This window comes from Anguilla anguilla, chromosome 7, assembly GCF_013347855.1.
Source record: "Anguilla anguilla isolate fAngAng1 chromosome 7, fAngAng1.pri, whole genome shotgun sequence".
Taxonomy (NCBI): Eukaryota; Metazoa; Chordata; class Actinopteri; order Anguilliformes; family Anguillidae; genus Anguilla; species Anguilla anguilla.
Window position 1 is genome coordinate 55,864,516 of NC_049207.1, and position 20,150 is coordinate 55,884,665.

At 45.9% G+C, this 20,150-nt stretch overlaps 1 protein-coding gene across 2 annotated transcripts in view; it reads right to left on the reverse strand.

The window, feature by feature from the left end:
* Window positions 1-20,150, reverse strand: part of bnc2 (basonuclin 2) — a 293,681-nt gene that overhangs the window by 200,979 nt on the left and 72,552 nt on the right. For both annotated transcript variants that reach the window (XM_035426255.1, XM_035426256.1), the window contains exons 2-4: window positions 14,212-14,296; window positions 6,504-6,608; window positions 3,001-3,145 (exon numbers count right to left, since the gene is read on the reverse strand). The gene's annotated coding sequence lies outside the window, so the exon portion shown is untranslated. The remainder of the gene's footprint in view (window positions 1-3,000; window positions 3,146-6,503; window positions 6,609-14,211; window positions 14,297-20,150) is intronic.

Here is a 20,150-nt window from a genome sequence, read left to right on the forward strand (position 1 = left end):
AATAGCGCAGGACTGGGAGGCCCTGTGACAGTTTAACCCCCCGTGACCCCGGGACATCCTGAACCGTAGCAGAGTCTTCCATTTTGGAGTTGGGAGGGCTGTTTAAAATCAGTCATTAACTCCCCAGTGCTGGACCACCGTGCTGAGATACGCATCTCCCAGTGCTGGACCACCGTGCTGAGATACTCATCTCCCAGTGCTGGACCACCGTGCTGAGGTACTCATCGCCCAGTGCTGGACCACCGTGCTGAGATGCTCATCGCCCAGTGCTGGACCACCGTGCTGAGATACTCATCGCCCAGTGCTGGACCATCGTGCTGAGATGCTCATCGCCCAGTGCTGGACCACCATGCTGAGATACTCATCGCCCAGCGCTGGACCACCGTGCTGAGAGACTCATCACCCAGTGCTGGACCACCGTGCTGAGATGCTCATCGCCCAGTGCTGGACCACCGTGCTGAGATGCTCATCTCCCAGCGCTGGACCACCGTGCTGAGATACGCATCGCCCAGTGCTGGACCACCGTGCTGAGATGCTCATCTCCCAGTGCTGGACCACCGTGCTGAGATACTCATCGCCCAGTGCTGGACCACCGTGCTGAGATACTCATCGCCGTTCCCTGGTTCTTGCCACTCGCTACGTTTGGCCCACGGTGTATTTCAGGGTCGGCCAATTAGTAAATATTTGATTAGACGCCTTCTGAATGGAACCCGTGCTCCAATTAAAGACCGCTTGGTTCCAGGAGGGAGAGCGGCTTTCATCTGGAGGTGAACGGGGAGAGACGTTATCAGAGTCAGCACGCCGCGGCAGCAGCAGCGGCAGCTGGGATTCAGCCACGGGGCGTTGGATGCACACGCATCAGCGATGGGTGAGTACCTGTTAGCCTCATGGTATGTGACCACGGGATCAAGGTCTTGGGCGGGCGGAGCACGTGTCTGTCTTACGCAACGGGGACTCCTGAAGAGGCGGCCTTTTGAAGTTCGGCTGCTGCTAATTCGGCGCTAACTCGCGATGTGAGGCCAGGGTGGCTGAGATCTTCATTTCAGACCCTTTCTGCTTCACTTTGTAGGTTCTGCCAATGGCCCGACGAGGTCTGCCGCTGCCATTTACTGAATTATTGATCAGGTACTTTTTGAATTTTTGGTTTAATATTCATATACTAATTGGAGACCAGTAGAATCCAGGGGGATCAAGGACTTTTATCTTGTGATGATGTGAACGTAATCTTACAGATAACCTTACATTAAGCCAATTGGCAGAAGTCCGTCTTTTAATGTTCAAAACTGTAGTTTTAGATGTTGCTCATTAAATGTAATGTAGCTTAAAAATATGAAAGACTTTGAGGCGATTTGAATTGGAAATGTGTCGGACCTCCCCTCCCTCAGTCTGCCTGCAGCATGACTTCTCTCTGTCATCACTTTTAGTTTTATTCACCAAGACTTATGCAGATTTTTGTTAATATTTTGTGTACAAAAAAAAAAACTGGCCATCTTGAATGGGCTATTTTGCTGTCACACACAGCATGTCTGATGTTCTTTAATGTAATAAATATTGTAATCATTTTTGAAAAGTAATATTCATGTCTTTTTATGAGTCCAAGGAAAGCAAAATTTGATAAATATCATTAAGTATCATGACTACTGTTCACGATATATGCACCTTATAAATCCTGTGTTCTATACAACAGGGTATTAAATATATATTTTGCAAGAAAAACTTTCATAAATCAAACATCAGCTATGCACACATGACTTGGTACTAAGACTTACCTCAACCCACTATTCTAAACACACTGGAAACTGACACTGCACACAGCAAAACTCAAACGAGCTGAGTATGTTTCTTTCTTATTGCATTTTGTACTGCATTTTTTAATGCAATTTACAAAATTAATTTTCAAAAATCCACTAACAAATAAACCTCACAATAAAGAATGAATATCTAAACATACTATGTTAATAAGGCAAAGCAGCTTGCTGTATACCCAAGGGGTAGATGGTAAAGTTCATTTAAGTGTGAATCTAGGACAGATTATTGCATTATGCTTGGTTATCCTTGTCTAAATAAAACCAGATAAATGCACTACAAAGTGCTGTACCCGTCCTCATCCAAATTGTCATTAATGAGAATCCCTTGATAAAAGTCCAAAAGCTACGCTGGCAGTATGAGAAATATGTAAATAAATAAATAAAAAGAACAGCTGATGCTAATTTATCAATCCATCTGAAGCTAAAGGAATTACACACCACAGAGTAAAACCTCTGAACCAATCCCGTCTTCTGTCAAACACTGAAATTGAACTGACCAAAAAATGTTAATGTATTCATGAAAGCAAATCACGGTAGAAAAGCGGAAGCATTATAACACGTGCTGACCTCTTAGAGCGTTTCTCCTAGCAGTGTGTCTCATGGTTAAGTGTCAGGGTGATATTTCTACACTACATCCACAATTTCACCACTCATTTGGGGACCTGCTGTACTGGTGAAACTGTTTATGAAGGGGGGAAAAAAATCATTCTTGCATTTAATCGTGAGTGAAAAACAGTGAATTCAGTGGTGGTGGGTTATATCTTCAATGCTTGCAATCACAGCTGCTATATTGTCCTGTGTTTGCATCGTTATTGTAGCTCACAGGGTTTCGCATCACAAAAATGCATTTGTGTCCTCGTCTGTGATTGAGCGCACTAGCGTTGCTGCGTTTCCATTATTTTCAGGGTAGTCTGCACATCCTGTGCAGCCACCCGAAATTGTGCTTCTGTTTTCGACACGGTCGCCCCGTTCAGCGTTCACGATTAAAGATTTTCCTTACCACCGCCCTCATCAGCTGCACATTGGGATAGGCGGTTTGGCTAAATACATCCGGCAGTTTACAACAGCACAGTAAAACTATGTCAGTTACAGATCCTGAATGTATGGGGATGTATCCTGACTGAGAGTGCCAGAGGTGACCGGTGTAGGAGGATAGAGGTCTCCAGGAAAGCCAAACTGAGAGGGTACATACAGAACATCACGGGCATCTGGTCCAGGATGGGGTCCTCTACGTGCTGTCGCTGATTGGTCTGGGCCGTCCCGATCAGATGGCGATTTTGGAATCGCCGTTTTTTGGGAACGCTGCAAGCTGTGGTCTTCCGCACCCCAAAACAGATCTGTGACAGAGAGAGAAACGAGGAGGGTTGGAGAGGCAGCCCACATCGATGGCAAGGAGAAACCTCGACAGCGTGGAACGGTCTGTGGCTTCTGCGGCTAATTAGCCATCGCAGCATATGGCGGTCTTGGCCGGTGACGAGCAAGTGAAGCCCCCGCAGCCATGAGAACAACCCGCCCCCCCCCCCCCCCCACGTTCACAGCGCGACAGTAAGGACGACTCGGATGCCCCGGCCTTCCGTCCGCGAACGGCTGACTCCCGCCATACGAGGACCAGAGACGTATTTACGATGGAGATGTCCCGGAGTCAGAGGCTCAGAAGCACGCCTATGGCACCGCACGTACACACACGGTCCCTGTAAGTGCAGCGTGTTTTCTGGTGGAATCTCGTCATGCTGTGCCCGTGTACTGTATGTTGTAATCATTTCTGGGGTGAGGCTATTTCGCCTTTGTAAACCAGTGAATGTAGCAAACTATACCTTCTGGCCTGCAAATGGAAGCAAATTGTGTCTATGGGCTGAGTTTTGATTGTTTATTATAAAATTTTTTTGTTGTTCCCTGCCACTTTAAACACAAGTGTTTCAAATAAAATTCCCTGGGAAAAGTACATCTGCAGCACAGCGAAATCTAGACATTTGCCTGAGGGGGAAACATACGAGTCAGGTCAGAGAGCCCTTATCTGCCTGACCGTGTCCAAGCTGTCCCAAAGGAGCACACAACAAGGAACGCAGCCTCCGCAGAGACAAAGCATCACGCAGCCTGTGTGTGCGTGTGTGTGTGTGTGTGTACGTGTGTGTGTCTGTGTGTGTGTGTGTGTATGTGTGTGTGTGCGTGTGTCTGTGTGTGTCTGTGTGTGTGTACGTGTGTGTGTGTGTGTGTGTGTGTGTGTGTGTGTGTATGTGTGTGTGTGTGCGTGTGTCTGTGTGTGTGTGCGTGGGTGTGTGTGTCTACGTGTGTGTGTCCGTGTGTGTGTCTGTTTATATGTGTGTGCGTGTGTGTCTGCGTGTGTGTGTCCGTGTGTGTCTGCGTGTGTGTGTGCATGCAGGTGTGTGTTTCTGTGTACGTGCATGCGTGCGTGTACCTGTGTGTGTGTGTGCGTGTGTGTGTACCTGTGTGTGTGTGTGCGTCTGCACATCAGAGAGGAATATTGACGTGATAATTGCGCAGCTCCAGCAGCTCAGAGCGAGGGGCCGGCCGCTGGGATTTCAGCTGATTCTGCACCGACTCCTCGGCTGCTCAGGGCTTGGCTCGCGCTGCAAGGTGCATGCTGGGAGATTCGCATTCCGTGGGAGGCGGGCATCGTTTGGAAATCCTTCAGGGGAACCCAGCTGCCGAAACAAACTGACCTGAATCGTTCCCCTTTTTGTCTTCTTCCCCAAATGTTAATAAAAAATGCTGAGTGGATCAGAATGAAAGGTATGTCGGAAATAATTACGGTCTGCCAGGGACCGGAAGCCGAATTCCGGCTCTGATGTCCTCTTAATTACGGCTCTGAAGACCACGGCAACGGCGCGGGGTTGGAGACTGACACAGCCCTGCTTCCTGCGCTAGGGGGAGCGTACAGAGCGCTCAGATGGGAACTCTGCTTTCCTCTCAGCTCTGACCTCATTTTATTTACTTTCATTCACTGTCATGTGATCCTACCACCCCGCCCACCTACACACACACACACACACACACCTACACACGCATGTACACACACACATACACAAACACACACACACACGCTTTAAATAATCAGGTGGGATTCTGACATGATACTGAAGTAAAACATACACAGTATTTTTATGTACAGTTCACACTCTGACTTGCCTGCACTGGACTGCGCGGTTATGGCCTGTAGCAACTGCCCACAACAGCATAAATATAATTAAGGCACGAATGACCACTCTTTCAAAAAAGTATTTCCAGTCCAGTCTGAAAGCAGCCAGGCTCCATCAGGCGAGGCGCACAGCGTTAAATAATTGAGGGATTGTAGCTAAACCGCAGCCCTCCTGCTCCAGAGTGTGTTTCTGTACCCCTGGGGTGCACCTCAGCACGCCAGGTGCAGCACTGCACCTCATACTCGCGCTGGTCAAACAAATTGGAACAAAAGAGGCTCGAAAAAGTTGCACTGAGACGGAGGGCAAACTACCCAAAACTGCAGAAGTGAGGGAAATTCACGTTGTTTAGGATATTTTTATTTTCTAATATAACCTACGCATTGGAATAAATGCATCTCCCTTCTAGTCAGGTTAAACCATCAAAACAGCAATTAACAATACGATTTTAACAATCTGTATTTTACTGTATATGAAAATTAGGTTTTCAGTCATTCATATTTACCTGTTTATAATTCACGGAAAGACACAATTCATGACACATTACACAGATATCCCATATAATACCAGTCATAATGAGTTCATTAGCGTTTGTAAATTCCTCGCAGATGACATATTTTCTGCTTGGTGTGCTCAGTTGTCATTCCCGGTCTGATGAGCTAATCTGGTGTCACTTGCCATATGCTCAATTATCATTTTTTTAACCCAGGTCTGTCAGGTTTACATGATCTTAATACTTCAGAATGACATCAATCATTGAGCCGTTGAGAATTCTCATGATGAGCTACAAACAACTGCTTAGGGCTTATTAGTATTGCTGTGGGAGTGTGTGTGTGTGCGCGCGTGTGTGTGCGTGTGATATTTTATGATCCATCTAAAAAAGCAATAAGAACTTGATGGATTTTAAATGGTAGCGTATGTTTTGTTTGTCAATTCTTCAGAACTTGCTTTACCAGTGACTGTCAGCGCTCACTAACTATAAGGGGGAACTCGTGTTGTTCTTTCTGAAGAAGTGAAAAACCAAAGAGAATATTTCCATGGAGAAAATCAAATTAAGTATACATTATGTATATTGTTTCATTTCAATGATTTTTGGAGCTGAGAGGTTCGGCAGCGCAGCAGGGGCGGTGAGCGGGGGTATTTTTCTGGTAAGTTCCTGAATAACGCTGGATGCCAAATGTCAAATGGTGCTCTAAAACAAACGAGGAATTAAGTTCTGTTTCTCAAAGGGAACACCGCCAGGCACAGTATCCTCTTTTGGGACGGAGATAAAATTACATCACTTACCCAGACATCTAGAGTATCGTCAGGAGACTCCCTGAGAATTATGTCCTTTCTTTTTATGCTGCTGTGGAAGCGTGTTTAGGGAACTAAAATAAATAAACAGATCCCACGCCCACCCCCTAGGCCTCAGCTCACCTGGAAACATGACATGTTTTTCTTTTCTAACTGACATTGTTTCGCATCCCCACAGCATTGGCATCGTCTCCCTGTGGATATGAATTGAGTTGTGAAATGCTGGAACAAACTTGTATCTCACCTCGTACAGTAGCACTGCGGGCTCCCACATCCCAAACTGCTCCCAACGCCTGTCTCCCAGAAGATTCTGGAAAGAGGTGGAGAGGGTTCTATACTGAAGTATCCCCTGTAGGAGAATAGAATAGAAACTTCAGTTTTATTGAGAAATTAAGAACACTCAAAGTGGTTCATATTTAAAGGTGTGCATGTGTGTAGGTGTGTGTGTGTGAGTGTGTGTATGTGTGTGAGAGAGAGTGTGTTTGTATGTTGATAAACATCATCAGAGCACTATCCAAAGGAACAAATCCCCATTAATATAATATATCGGTCCACTGAATCTATCGCATATCATGCTTCTGTTATGCTTCCCCAGTAACTTTTGACAAGAAATCTTTCTTTTTTTCCGGCTTTCCATTTTTTTGGAGCATAATTAGCTTTCATTTTTGAACCGTACAGGGAATTTCTAATGCTAATCTGTCTGTCCTAGACCTTTTAACTTTAAACCATTTTTTTCGTCCAATTGAACTCTTCTGGGGTTAGAATTCTTCTTCCCTACCTCATTATCAACACTTGATTTTTTCCCCCACTTGCTCTATAAATCTCTATTAAAGCCCCTTTTGCGTTGTGAGCTGGGAGAAGCACAAATCCACTATCTGGAAGATTTGAGCGCTTCCCCTCCACAGAAATTCATCACTTCCCACAGCACAGTATCATTTCTAAAACATCACTTCGCAGCTTGCGAGTATACCTGTGCCCGAGACTGAAGACGTCTGCAGAATACTGGTTTTGGAAGCATATGAAAACACCACGACCAGATTAAATACAAATAAATGTTGTGTGTGCCTGATCTGATCCAGTGTCTTTTTCATGACGGGTAATGATGAAAAAATTGCTACAGGTTAGTAGCACTGGTCCAACTTTCACATTGGGAAGGAAGGGTGGGACCTGTTGATACTTTTCTGGGTTTTTTTGGTGATACGTTATTTCATAAATCATACATTACGTGTCATTGGATGAAGGAGAAATTGATTCCAAAAGCGAAGGGCCAAAGTGAGGCTTGTAAAACGACATTTTAAGAAGGGCGACAAAAAAAAAACACAGCACCCAGCTGTGTAACTCAGTGTCACCTTCGGCCTGTTACAACACCACTGTCGACATGTTCACGACAGAAATGCCAAAAAATACCTTATTTACACCGTGGAGGTCACAGAGTCTGCTCACCCTGCTTTTAAACACAGAGACAAATGAATCCTCGCAGTCAAACGCTCACTAACACTGTGTCTCTGTGCTTCTTTACAGCTTTCTTCACTTAAAAAGCGACCCTTTTATGAATTATTCATCCCAGCTGAGCGATGTCGCGAGCTCCTTTTTCAGCGCGACGCTCCGGTCGTGTTCGTCCGACGGCCTCTGCTTGGCGGTGTCGGGCGAGCGATGACATCAGAACACGAACCGGACCCGTATCCCGGGAAACAGGGAGCGCGTGACTTTGGGGGATAAAAGCGGAGAACGTAAGCCCCTGCGCGCGTTTCCAGCGCCGCTGCCCCGCAGCACTGCAGGCGGCCGCGGCGTCTGCCTTTGTGACACAGAAGAGGACAGGTCCCCCGAGGGGCGAGGCCCGAGGCTCCAGAATCACTTTAAGGAACCTCGCGGTTTCCCGCGCCCGCTTCCCCAAACCTGAGCAAGAGGACGCTTAAAAGCTGCGAACACAAGACCCGGTAACTTCCAGATAAATAGTTAATGATGGAAATGGAGGGGTGAGCGTGCACGTGGTGCCATGTGGCGGCTCCTAATTAGTTTCTGATGGGACGGGCATTATTAATGGATAAAGCCTGGGCCTGGGAGGATGAGTCTTTGTGGGTCTCACACGCGGAACTGGGGACAGAATCAGAAGGAGGTCTGATCGGTTAATGGGCTCAAAACAAGCATATCCTCGTTAGAACTCTCGTTAACGGGGTGAAATACGGCCTCTCTACCTGCATGGGCTGAGGCCGCCTACAGAGGTCAGGTGACCTCGCCGGTCAGGTGCGCTCGGGCAGCGCTGGGGAACGCGAGAAACCCGCAGCTGCGCCGACGTCTCTGCGGCCACCTTATTCCCCTCTCCTTCTTTCTTCTTTTCTTTTCTCTCTTTTTCCTGTTGTTTACTCGGCCCTTGTGACTCTCACTTCTCCTCCAGGACGCAGGGGAGCGGATGAGAAGGTAGAGGAAGAGAAAGAAGGGGAGGAGAAGGAAGGAGGAGGAGTGGCAGCGTGTTGCGAGGAGGAGTCCAGAGGAGGGAGGCGCAGGATTAGACGCACGCTGCGCCGACCCCTGAGGTGACCGGGGGGGGGGGGTTGGGGGGTATGCCCGAGCAGGTGGCCCTGTGGAGGCCGGAGGGGAAGGGGGGGCGGGGGGGGGGGGGCGGAGGTGAGAGGAGGAGAGAACACGAAGGAACTGCTTCGGCACGCCTGGACGAGGTCCCCCCTGTCCTTCCCTTTCTTCTCCGCACCTCGGACATCCCAGCGCCGATAATAATTGCAAAGCTATTCATTCTGCCGCGTGGCCGTATTAAAAATGCATGTCCTGTTGGGCTGCGCGGGTAAATAACGGCTTCTCTGACACCGGGTGCCCGGGCCTTAATGATGTTTCTCCGTAGCGCAGATCTGGACTTCGCCACGCGGACGCCTCACCTGACGTGCTCCTGTTTGCATCCGCCCTGCTTATTTACAGGCCTAATTAGCAGATTCGGCGATATTCAGATTTCTGACCCGAACTCTTGTGATTTTGTGCCTTTGATGTGCGCCCCTCTCCGGAGGTCCTGCGAGCGCTAATAACCTTTCCTTCGGCCGGATACCGCTCAGCCAGCCGGGCGTGCGCCTCTCATCTGCGCCCACCGGTGCGGAGGGAGACCTCCTCCTTCCCTTTTCACACGCGCCTTCATTCATAGTTAGGCGAAATATTCAGGACTCAAAGCTCAGCAGAATTCAGCAGCGTTGCCACGGTGCCCACCGAATCCTTTTGAAGAAGAAGTGTGGGTTTCCTGAAAAAGTGCAGGGGAAAAATTTAATTGCAGTAAGCGTGGCCAGCTTCTATATTTGTGCACATCAATCTCGAGTTTGCATTTTTTTTTTTTCTCTGAAAAAGCACTGTGAAAGGAACAAGCGGATAACAGAGGTGGTGATATGCCAAATGCTCTTGATGCAGGAAGTGATGTCACCAAATAAGTGCTCCATATTTCTTACACGCAAATCAGTTTTCTGCAATTTTACTGGCCAGGGTCAGAGTAGCCAAAATAGGAGTTTTCCTTTACTTTAACATATTTATCTAAACTGCTTCTCCCTCTGTCCCTTGATAATGGCAACCTTCCAGTCCCCCCTGCTGGCAAGAAACCATGTAGCAGGATGTCATCACCACTATGACTGACGGTAGGGACGGCGTTACCGGGGCGATGACATGCGTTTGATTGACGCCAGACATAGTGCTCAGCTTTTAGCCCAAAGTGCTCAATTTTAGCTCCATCAGGTCACATGTTCTCGGGGTTGGTCACAACACAGGCCTTTCGGAAAACTCCGTGTGTGACCTAATGATGGCTTTTCTCAGAAGTGGCTTCTGCCCTGTCACTCTCCCAAGCAGGACAGCTCTGTGAAGGCCTTGTTCTCAGTCTCTCCCAGTTTTGGTCTCTTGTTCACTTCCCTGATTTCTTGTCCTTCTTGGCTTGAGCCTCAGTTTGGGAGGACAGCCAGAATTTGGTAGGGTGTGGGTGGTGGCTAATTTTTTCCATTAGAATATTATGGACTCGTAATTTCCCCTTCAAACGTGTGTGACGTGTTCAGAAGTGGCAGAATACACAGGAGGTGAATATGTATAATAATATGATAATACAATATGGGTCCCATTACAGGTGCGAATATGTGACCCAAATTATGAGCTGTGTAATTATGGACACAGCTGGCTTTTTGCTTTTTGTGTGTGTGTGTGTGTGTGTGTGCGTGCGTGCGTGCGTGCGTGCGTGCGTGCGTGAGTGTGTGTGTGTGTGCGTTTTGCATGAATACTGTCGTTCCCCAGGTTTATACAGATTTAAGCGGAATTCAGGATTATCTCATCATTGATTTTTAAACTAGGAGGATGCTTTATGAAGAATTATTCAAATAATTAAGCATTTGCTCTGAAATTTGAGTTTGTTTGGACGGGAATGAGCAGTAAGAACCCCTAACAAGCTGGTATTTGAGCTCCTCTGGTGACATGTAAATCTGGCTAAGCCAGGGGATCAGCCTCGGCTGCTTTGCAGAGCAGAAAAGGAACTGGATGTGTCGAAGTGGAGCAGGCTTTAGTCCACATAATAAAAATGTATGGCAATCGAGGCCCTTAGAGGTGATCTAACACTTGCTTACATGTGTACTTTGCATAAGTGAGATGTCACGCACAGTGGAAAGGATCGGGGCTTAGACTAAAGTGCAGTCCATGCAGACGCTCAAATATAACCAATACTTTCTTTTTCTTTTTTAAATCAGGCTTTCTTAGGAAAGCTTGAGGCCACAACAACTAAATTAAGACATAGGGATTCAAATGTTACTTTTATGGCGATTTAAATGATTTCTATAAGGCCACTCATTTTTGTTTCTGGGAGCTTTTATGAAAAAAAATGAAGTAAAAGCATTTATTGAATAGAATATACATACAGTGCTTAACTGCCATGTCAGAGGCTGTGTATGCGCATTAACTCAGACGTTGGTTGGCAGGTAGGTACTGAAGATGACGACACTTGCTCTTAACTGAACTTCAAGGTAAAAATGAACGTAGGTTGAATCTTCATATCCTGGCCCATGATTCAGGAGTGGCTGTCTCCTCCTGCTGACTCCGCCCCTTTCCAGGCGGTAATCGCCCTCACCCACACGCAGTCAATCAAATTGATCTGCTAACTGAAATCCTGATCACCCACACACGGTGACTCAAGAGACGAACAGACATCTCTGAAGACTGAGATTTATCAAATTTTACCGTTCATCCTCCACACGTCAGTATAGGAGGGAAAATGATCTCAGGATGATAGTCACGTGCTGGAACATCAAAATGACAATATTAGCATGTAAATTTCACCAGCATTGTACATGATCCCAGCAGCTTGCTGCTAAAACTGTATACCCCGGTAATGAGACATCACACAGTTACAAAAAATTAAACCAACTATTGATACTGTAGAAGAACCACAATTTACTTATTATTTGCTTATTAAATTTCTGCTCAGTGGACTACATTAAAAAAATCACAGAGAAATCATCCCTAACTGCACAAACAAATGGAAAGAGTGGGAGACACAACGCTCAGCAGTGGTTTCATTCATCTTATACATTTCCCAGTATAATATACAAATTGGGATTTGTCCCCGCAATTAAATTTCATGTATTAGTAGGAGATCAAACGGTCACACAAATGACTTACAGACTTACGCACTGGCTGCTAAATCAGCTGCTGTTCCCTTTCATTGGGCCGCTTATTAAATAATAATATAATGATACCATCGGCCAGTGAATCATTCAGGCCCTGTTATTTCGGAGTCTGCCGTGCAGACATAATCAACATTGTGCTACCCCATCCCCCCACCCCTCACCCCTCATCCCAGGAAGAACCGCTCACCACGGGGGGACAGATCATATATTTGGGGGGATCAGTAATCACTGCGTGTCTAACACAGCACACCCACGTGCTGCACATTAATATTAAATCCTGTTTATGGAGCATGTCTTGCTGGCTCCCGACTGCTTTGTTTCTTAACTTTCTTACCCACTGACATCAAAGGTAACAGACCCCGCATCCCAAGGTGCAGCGTGATGATGTCACAAGGGCTTCCCGCTCTTCATTTAGCGCTGCTCTGGCAGGGGAGCGTATTCCAGCGCAATCTGAAATTCTCTAACAACTCCTTCCTCCCCAACACCTGTTAAATTCTAATGCACAGGTTGTTAGAGGGGATACATTTTAATTTTACATGTTTGGACGTTACTGCCGGAAATGATCAAAGTACCCAGTAGTTGGGGGGGGGGGAGCAGGCACAGCTCTCATTTCAATAAAGGAGAGTGGACTTCATATCATGAAGACAGAACAACAGGCACTGTTTTGTTTCCATGTTGTACATCAACATTCATTGTTTCTAAAGAAGGAATTGTTGTACTTAAAAAAAAAAAAAAAAAAAAAACAAAGTAACTGCAGCAGTTAATCTAAGAGTAAAGTGCAGCGTTGTTCTGTTGAAGTTGCTGCAGAGATGCTGCAGGGTGTGTGTGTTACGCTCACAACATCAGCACTGACATCTTATTAATCAGCGATAATCAGAAGCAATAAAGTGTGAGAAAAGCCAGGGGTGCAGTGCACTGCTGTCCCTACATGACGCGGTGTGCCTACACTTCCTGTACTGATGTTATAGTCTAATAGTGTCATTGCCACATGTAACACAATTCAGTTACGAGATTAAAATATGCTACTTTGTATAATTCCTTGAAGTGCAGCATTTGACGTAATTTTGGGGTTTCCCCATTTAAGCGACCTTCGTCGCGGACATTTTAAGGAGGGTGATTTGCACCACAATAAAAATGCAAATGGCCGCCTCTCAAGTGGCCCGCGCGCTTACAAAGTTTAACAACACCGCTGATTTCAGCCGAATTAAGAGAGAGAGAGAGAAAGAAGCGCGACCCTTAAGTCTGAAGGCAGCGGTAGCAGCTCGTGTGGTTTCATTAACTCTGAGCCCCGCGCGCTGTGCCTCATTAACGAGCCGCAGCCATATGCCTGAGACGCGCGGGTCAGGGAGAGACGGGACGGCCCCGCGCTGCCGCGGATGAGCCGCGCGGCGTGTCCTTGCGCCGGGCGTCCCTCCCCGGGACACCCGCGAATCCGCCCCAGCTAAACCCCCCCCCCCCCCGCGCTCGGTGCGGGCCAGCCGTTCGGCGCCCCCAGCCCGGGTCGCGTGCTCTTTCTGGAACGCGGCCCGCCGGGCCTGGCGTTCCGCGGCTAGGACGGGGCTGATTACGCCGGCTCCGTAATTAACGGTGATCGGATTTGTTTTGCGGCATAAATGGTGCATGTGTAGAACATTAGCCGCCGCGCCCTCATTCAAATTCCGCTCCAGGGCTCGGCGGCAGACGGGCGACGGGCGAGAGGGAGCGCAAATCACGCGCCCGTCCATATGCTCCCGCCGCAGCGCGCGGCCCGCGCCCGACCAGAGATAAGCTCCCAGAAGAGCCTAATCGTGTTCGGTAATTACAGCGCCTCTTCAGCTGGCTGAGGAAAAGGGGGAAAAGCGAAAACACTCCCTCATCAGATCGTTTGTAAATTGCTTTACGTGGCGTATGCCGAACTCGCTCGGTTTTTTTCGACGGCTGAAATTATAAATAATTGTAACAGATGTGGCAATATGGCCGGCCTCCAATAAACGAGGCCCCAGATAATTTGGCCGACCCTTTGACAGGCCAATTTAATAAAATGTGAACAAAATCTTCCCGCTAATAATTTATCATCCCTTCTCCCAATTGGTTAAACTTAATTACCCTAGCAGTTAACAAGGTCACACCCAGATGCCAAACTCGGCTGCAGTTTTGATAATGCAATCAGCAGTGGCGAGGTGATGACAGCGTTGTTGTTTTTTCATTACCTGACTCCCTGAAAACACAGGTGCCAATGCCTCCTTGTCAGGCTGTAATAATTATATGCTATCACAGAATGCATAGTTAGCGCTTTGGAGATCGTACATAAGCAAATTCTTTGGTTACCTTCATTTTTTTCCCCCTCTTAACTGGATTCCTTCTGGAAAGAGTTGACAACGCAATGGGCCACACTGAGACCTTCAAGTGCCATCTGTGGGAACAAAGGGATCATGAATCATGAATACTTAGAATTGAAATGTGTATGAATGTGTCATTTTTTGTTGTCAGTTTTTCGTTTTTCGTTTGTGTGTTTGTTTGTGTGTGTTGGGGGGGGGGGGGCATCTTACTCCTTGGCTTGCATCCAAATTTAGTCACCAATAAGTGTGTGACCAAATGCGCACCACATCCATATACGGTGCATTTGGCACAAGATCAATCATATTTCACGGCTGTTGAATAAAAGATTTGTTAATATTTTAATCGCATTATTCCTGTAGTAGGCTGTAGGACTGGTATAGTACTTATTATACTACCACTACTAATAGTTGAACTGCTAAAATCTACAGTTTGCCTCTGAAAACTAAATACAGTTGAACGATAGCATGTGCATGCATATCACTGCATTCTCCCCAGGGGATAACTTATGAAAATGAAAACTGCAATGTCTGCATATCAGAACACAAAAGACATTATTTCAGACAGTGCCCTTATGCTCTTTCTGAAACAGTTCTCAGGCACTGGGAAAATAGAAGCCATTGAATTGGAATGTGTTATGATTCCTCACGGCCTGTGCTTCATGGCTGCTTTTGAATCTCTCAGAAAAAAACAGTGGCTAAACAATGAGAATGTAAGCCAATAGTAAGGTCATAAACTATTATAACTTTTTTGTGGAGGGGGCGTGGGTGTTACCCAAAGTTGTATTTTTATAGGCTATAGCTCAAGCATATTTCAATATTTAATTGAAACATGCTTGAGCTGCAGCATATAAATTAATCTGGCGACGTAATACTGGCAATGTTATCAGTCCCATGTAAGTGAATAGCTTTTTTCTGTCCAGCACAGCACAATTACTGTATCTTGACAGCTGGATACACTGTATGCTAAGTAAATGGGTATTTTAATTGTAATTTGCTGCTACTGCCATAGCTGGGTGAAGCATGTCTTCAGGCCGGTTTATGAGGACTGTCTGTGTGTTGACTGTTGGGTCATTGCTGCTGCTAACGCTGCCAATAAAGTTTTAACACTGCTTAGCGCCATCTTCTGATCAGTTAGCATGGCTGTATAGCTAACACCCGGCAGTGCTTAGAAACAAACTTTGAGCTTGAATGGAATTATAAAAATATGAGTAAACGGTGTTGGCACAAGTCTAAAACCTTGTTTGTCCATTCAGCTAGCATAGCCTTTTGCGTAGTATGAAAATGGTCTCTTGTGGTTTTATAAACTGCGGACACTATCCACAACACATCCGAGGAACTCAACTGAATTTTAAAATCTGGATGTTGCTATTCTGGTTTATCACAGATGTATAATTATCTGGCATATTTTTTTCTCCACTGGTTTTTAGTAATTGATTGTTTATATTAACCTTTTCAAAACACTAAAAGGCCCCTTAAGGTATAAGTGAAAGGTGAAGGAAACACAGATTCAAGCACAAAAAGAAAAATATGAAAGATTAACAAGATTAAATACAGTGCCTGCTTTTCCGAAATGCAGGAAGTAAAATGCACACGCCCGGTCTATTGGTCAACGAAGGTCTGAAATTTGAGATCTCCTGAGTGAAAGCCTGGAATCAGTCATTCTCCCGAAAATAAGAATTTATTCGCACATTAATCTGAAAATCTAAATAAAGATCCTGAATGATGTAAAGGTTGTATACATACTAAGTGAAAAGTAAATATTTTATTTTTGGACATATTACAGCCATGTGCACTCTTTTAATTGCTAAATGTCAATTTTAATATTCATGGCTGCAGACAACAAAACTTTATAATATGGAAAACATTGTGGTCCCCCCCTTCAAAATTGGGCCTCAGAAATTCAGTGGATTTCTGCCAACATAAGGGGTAGAGTTTTGCCCCAGAAGCTTTCTGACATCGGCCAATGTGATCATTTCTAATGCTAGCACATTTTTATAGTATTTCACTTTTTTTGCCTTCCGAATACTTCCATCGCTCAGAAAAAACTCCAAAGTCAAAAACGGAACGACTGTGAGACACCTCGCCTTGTGTAGGGGGGCAGTCACAAGACTGAGATTCAGTGCCTGAAACGGATTTGGTCAAAGCTGAAAGAGACAGAGTGAGAGCTACGGTCCCTGTAGTCCTCCCCATCGTCTGTAAAATGTGAATTTTGAGATGTGTTTATAAATAAACTAAACACACATTCTGTGACCAACAAAAAAAAAAAAAAAAAAAAAAAAGAAAAGAAAAAAAATCCAGTTTGTGCCACTCTTGAAAAAGGGCCGACTTTAAAGTGGCTACATCCCATAATATGCGGGCGCAGTTCACCCAGAGCGTGAAGCAGTGATCCCAGGGCCCACACTGCCCACGGCACATCGTGTAGACTGTAAAGAGGCCCATTGATGGCTGGCCTGTTCCAGGCGCTGCTCTGCTCTGCTCTGCTCTGCTCTGCAGGCCTTTTTGAAGTCGTCCTCGGGAAGCTGGTTGCTGGTGTCACAGGCCCTCTATAAATAATGTCTGTTTTTCTCCCAAAACACGCTTCTTAAGCTGCGCTCCGCATGTTTGTAAAGTCATTACGGCGCACGGCGAGCCGGGAGCGGACGCTGCCGCTAGCCAGCTGCTGCCGGCCCCTTCAGTGCGGCGAGGGCCATGTCCTGAGGCTCCCCCGCAAGCCAACGCTGGCAGCACATGAAAGAAGCACCAGACAGGCCCCGCTACTGTGACATCACAATACATCTGCCACCAGACAGGCCCCCGCTCCTGTGACATCACAATACATCTGCCACCAGACACCCCCTGTTCCAGTGACATCGCAGTACAGACAGGCCCCCGTTCCAGTGACATCACAATACATCTGCCACCAGACAAGCCCCGTTACAGTGACATCACAATACATCTGCCACCAGACAGGCCCCGCTACTGTGACATCACAATACATCTGCCACCAGACAGGCCCCACTCCTGTGACATCACAATACAGACAGGCCCCGTTCCTGTGACATCACCATACATCTGCCACCAGACAGGCCCCCGCTCCTGTGACATCACAATACATCTGCCACCAGACACCCCCTGTTCCAGTGACATCGCAGTACAGACAGGCCCCCATTCCAGTGACATCACAATACATCTGCCACCAGACAGGCCCTGTTCCAGTGACATCACAATACATCTGCCACCAGACAGGCCCCGTTCCAGTGACATCACAATACTTCTCCCACTCCTCTGGACTTGTTTCTGAGCGGTCGCAGGGGCACATGGTGCTAAGAGACCGGAGTCCAGAATGCACCTGGGCAACGCGGCATCTGTACCAGTCTGATATAACTGAACCCGCTGTGAACTTACCTCTTTAACAAAACAAGTCTGAAGTGTAGTCTCATGTATTTTTTATGTGTGTCTGTGTGTTTGTGTAAATCCTTTTAAAAATAATATATCATGAAATATTTGACTCTGAGAGGGACTAAACTTTGACTTCCTAGATGTACTAGTAGCAGATTGAAAGGCTTAGGGTAGTGAGCATAATTTTTACTCTCCTCTATGTCTTGATGTTTCTATTTAATATCCAAGTTTCATAGAAATTTCCTCTTTATTGCTCCAGTCAGCATTTAATACTTCAAAAAAAAAAACAAAAAAAAAACATTTGGTTCCTTATATTGGTGCTCGCAGAACATTTTTGACGAAGCCTTATTACACCAGATAAGTTTCATAAACCATCTGGTCAATATACACGCTAAAGGTTCTCCCGCTGCATTTTGTATTCTTGGAGCATATTGTTCCAACTGCTTTACCATGTGTTTAAGTATTTCAAAGAAAGAGAAATCACGTCCCAATTGTTTCCCCTTGTCCTATCAAGTGTAACCTGGGGGTCCTCATAGAGCAATTAGACTAGCCTCCATCCTCTCCTTTGTAATGAGGCCTCCAGCATTTCTGAATCTATAACCCTTTAGTCATCCCTAATGGGACATCATTATTGTGAGAGAAACAATGTAAATGTAAATGAATATACTCATTAGCAAGTCACACAGAAACCTTCAGAGGCTGCTCTGTGGTACTTCTCTATGTTCTTCCTTTGGTATTCTGTTTTAAAAAAAAAGAGAAAAGAAAGAAAGAAAAAAAGAAAACATATATAATTAATTATTCTTCTCAATTACAATTACTCTGATTTCTGCATGCTCCTTTTTAATGCAGTGTTAATACCTGTTCAAGCATGTCCTGCCCTTCCTCTCCCATGATGCACCTGTGAAGCTCAAGGTCTCTGTCCTCTTGGAACCGCGAGGGACCGGGGGGGTGGGGGGGGGCACGGCGAGCAGGGGGAGAGGACGGCAGGATTTATAATCTGCACAAGCTTGTTAATTAAGTCAATTGAAAGCATGATTTGGGTTTTTATTCCTTCCTCTCTGTATGCCCTCAGCATAATTACATCAGGAGAAGCAAAATCCCAACGCAGGAGAGGAACACAACAGGCAACACAACACTACAAGTGATCGGGGCTGTCCAGCCCAACCTGGCAGCGAGCTGCATATTTAAAAAATGCAAAAAATTATATAATTATTTGTATAAAAGAGGTGGGTGGGGATGATGACAGTCATTGCATTAAAATGAATAAATTCCAATTACATAAGTTCCTTCAAATGGAAAATTATTGGACAGATTGTCTTATTCACGATTGCTAAACTCAGATTTAGTCATATAACAGGTGCAATAGTATGGTGAAAATGTGGTTTTGTCTTCTTTGTAAAATATTACAAAGGGTGTTCACCTGGCAGCACTATTTTAGTTGTGTTGGCGCTAAAGTATTAGTGAATCTCACAGTCGAAGCTTTCGGACATACGGTACACTCAGATTAAAAGAGGGGCATTGACAGAGCCCAGCGGAGCGCTCAGACCACGGCAGACACACACAGAGTGACAGGAGACAGTCGAGCCCGAGGAGCGGAGGAGCGGAGGAGCAGTCACGTCCCGGGCGTGGCCGCTGATGACCGCGGAGCAGCCGAGTTACGGAACACTGCCCTTCCGGGCCGCCCCCTCTTCCTGCCGCCCCCCCGCTTCCTGCCTGACCTTTTTAGCGGGGAGGGTCCCTCCCACACCCCGCGTCTGCGAGGGTAATGAAGCAGCGGGAGGGGTCCACTAAAGCGCCGCTGCAGGACTCGGGCTCGCCCCTAAACCAATCAGCTCTTTAATTCCTTCGACCTTCACTGTTCAACACCCCCCCCCCACCACCACACCCCCACCAACACCACCACCACCCGCACTCCCTTTGCCCCAACTTCCTGTGTGCATTCACTAGCTGCTCTGCCATTTGTTGATGCAATTATCCAGCCTGCGACCCTTTTCTTAAATAAATTTTTTTAAAACCTTGGAAGAGTAGGTTTTTTTTGTTATTATTTAATCTAGGCGAGTGTTCTAGAACTCCGCTGCTTTCCATTGCCAGCGGTGCTCGTTGCATCATCTTTAGAACCATCAGTGTAGAACATTCTAATCACATTCTAAAGCATCATTAGAAGACATCTGTTTGATTGACAGCTCATTCTTGCATCCACATTATGGTACTGGCTTAGTTTGACAATGCTTGGTGAATTCTGGTTACTCGTGCATAGTTTGCCCATGTAATTTATCTTAAATTGAACACATTGTTACTGACCATGACAAAAATGGGTCAGTAAATATGGTCTATTAATTACTTGCCTGCGACCTCATTCATTGTCTTCAATTAAGGACATTTTTTTTATTTTACCACTGGTAAGCCCATAAATACATTAATAAAAATACATAATAATGTAATGAACACAGAATGCCAGCACATACAGAATAATTAAAAAATGGATAACTGGATTAAGCATCTTCTGTATATTTAACATGTAAGCAAAGTACACCAAAGCTTTCTATAGTA